The sequence below is a fragment of the Amphimedon queenslandica genome, unplaced genomic scaffold (genome assembly GCF_000090795.2).
Source record: "Amphimedon queenslandica unplaced genomic scaffold, v1.1 AMPQUscaffold_8526_Cont19530, whole genome shotgun sequence".
Classification (NCBI taxonomy): Eukaryota; Metazoa; Porifera; class Demospongiae; order Haplosclerida; family Niphatidae; genus Amphimedon; species Amphimedon queenslandica.
This window is the reverse complement of record NW_003551197.1, coordinates 1-2,609: the sequence shown is the minus strand read 5'-3', so window position 1 is coordinate 2,609 and position 2,609 is coordinate 1. Positions and strand designations below refer to the sequence as shown.

At 34.5% G+C, this 2,609-nt stretch overlaps 1 long non-coding RNA gene across 1 annotated transcript; it reads left to right on the top strand.

Annotated features, from left to right (window-relative positions):
- Positions 1-523: 523 nt before the first annotated feature.
- Positions 524-911, top strand: LOC109591283 (uncharacterized). Its single transcript, XR_002189745.1, has 3 exons — positions 524-545; positions 597-719; positions 823-911. It is a non-coding gene; the product is annotated as an uncharacterized LOC109591283 (long non-coding RNA).
- The last annotated feature ends 1,698 nt before the right edge of the window (positions 912-2,609 follow it).

Sequence of the window (2,609 nt, the reverse complement as noted above, 5' to 3'; positions counted from 1 at the left end):
ACTGCAGCATTTAATGTGCATGTATCATCATCATAGATGTTGTGAACATAAGGATGTGGATTAGGAAAACTATGGAAAGTGAAGGTGGTGATTATTTCGTCACTAGGTACATGTACATGTATAATAATAATAATAATGGTGACACATAAACATTCAATAGGTTTGAATCACATAGTCATTCTGGGATATTAAAGTCTCCAACACTAGAACCTGCTCCTAATATAAATATTGCTATTAATTGGCTCCAGTCTCTACAAGCAGCTGTTGATAATTACAGGTGGCTTTTAAAAGAGCAATATGTGTCTCCTAGAGAAATATTCTCTTCAACTTCATCCTCCAATTTATTTAAGAGTATCGATCACTTCTTGAAGTGTATTGCTCTGGTTGGGATTGAGGGCGTGGTCAATTCCCCTGAAGTTGCTATGGCAACCAGTATCCATGAAAGAGGAGAGTACCAGAGGAACAAGTGGTGTACTATTGAGCTGTTGCTCACTTTCATTGAACTTCTATTAACTAAACATACCAGTGAGACTGTTTCTTTTGAAGTGAGACAAGGATCCATTCATATTATTATCCTTGTTATTGTACGTGTGTAGTATGTACCTGCTTCACTCTGGTCTCAGGAGCTCTACAGTATAATAATGGATTCATTGTTTTATTCATCATTAGTTAATACTACACCTGATGATCCCTCAACTGCTAAAAGAATATCTGAAGCAGTAAGAATTAACACACACACACACACACACACGCCTACACAGCTGAGTGTACATGTATGTACTTGTTGTTGTTGTTGTTGTTATTATTATTATTATTATATAGGCTGTGTCTTGTTTGACTGCAATGTGTACTAGTCTACCAATTGATATAAAGCAAAACCTCATTGCATACATTGCATCTAATGTTAATACTGGACAGTAAGTTAAACTAAAATGCAAATAATAATAATAATAATAATAATAATAATTACTACATGTAGTGATGTATGCTTATAACCTAATGGCTCAATAATCCTCTCCCTGTAGGACTAATAATGTAATTAATCGTCTACCTGTATCATATAATGAGAGTACAACATCAAGTGACATATTACTGTTTAACAGACTAGTCCAGGGACACATTTACTTAGCAGAGTCCAATAAGTGCTTGAATGATGTACTAAAGTCAATGGGCATCAGTGAAGAGGAGTCCTTAGCAATGAGATTACATACTAATGCTTTGGCTATCATTAGAGGAATCTCCTCTTCTTCTAGTGATGGTACTCCTGGCTATTATGTGCCTCCATTGCACAAGCTAACTGGAGAGTTGCTTTTGAAGTTAGGATTGGAGCTTAGTGATAGTGTTAGTGAAAAATAGTATAAAAGGTTTGTCAGTTTTATCTTTGTGTGTACATGTAGGTTGAGTCATTTCTTCTATTGGTTCTTTCTCCTGCTGAAAGTGGTGCTGGTTTGTTTAAATTGCTTGTTTTTGTTTATTTTTGTTTCTTTGTTGTTAGGTGCTAGTTATGCTGCTCAGGATGGTCTGCTGCTATACATTACATATTCAGGATTAATTAATAATAAATTATTATTGCACATAAAAACGGCAATTGACATCTTATTGAAAAATGCTATGACACACCCACAACAAGTAACCAATTTATATTATTAGTAGTAATCTTTTAAATTTTAAATATTTGATGCAGGCGTCTGTTATTCTTAATTCACTGTTGGAGCATGTTCAGAAAGATTTTAAGATTAATAATAATAAGAAGAAGGAGACTATAGAGACATTGTGTACTGAGCTAATCTCTCACTGGCAGGACTTGAGCCTTTGGTGGGAAAATGGCTCCAAAGATTTGAAATCAGCAGCTGTAACCTTGTTACAAAAGATGATTGCATTACAGCCAAAAGTACATTGTATGTACTAAAATAAGAATTGAATTAGACGTATTTTAGTTGCTATTAAAGAGTGCTGATGGCAGTAAACCATTAGTTACCATGTACACTGCCATGATTGGGGACGAGAAACTGGAATTGAGTTTTAAAGTACTTCTATACCTTTTTTATTATTTCTTTTATTTTTATAATCTTCTCTTACACCTGCTCCCTACTCTCTCAGGCTGTCATGATCGACCTTCTTCCTTCATTCTTATTATTATCATCTCCTGAATATCAGTCCCAGCTCAAGTGAGATATACCATCTCTGCTATTAATTATGAATACTGATTACAGGGGCAGTCTCAATCGTCTTGTGTCCCTCCAGTTTCCTCTAACTTCATCAGAACTACCAGCTGGAGGCCCACTGCTTAATGAGTATACTAACATTATTGAAAAGGTGAAGCATTGCAGCTGCCGTGTATTTATAACTATTATTATTATTTTATTATTTTAAAATTATATTTTGTAGTTGTGTAATTCCTTGGTAGCAAGTGGTAGCCTTGTTCTTTTAGAGTTAATTATTAACATTATGTGTCGGGAAGTCAGACATGTTTGCGAAGAGAAGATACAAACCAGTCTTCACCAATTTATATCAAAGTAAAAATAATGATAACAATATAAATAATAATAACAATATTCCTTGCTTCAGATTGTCTGAAGATGGAGTGGATGCTCTCAAGTTTGTTTATG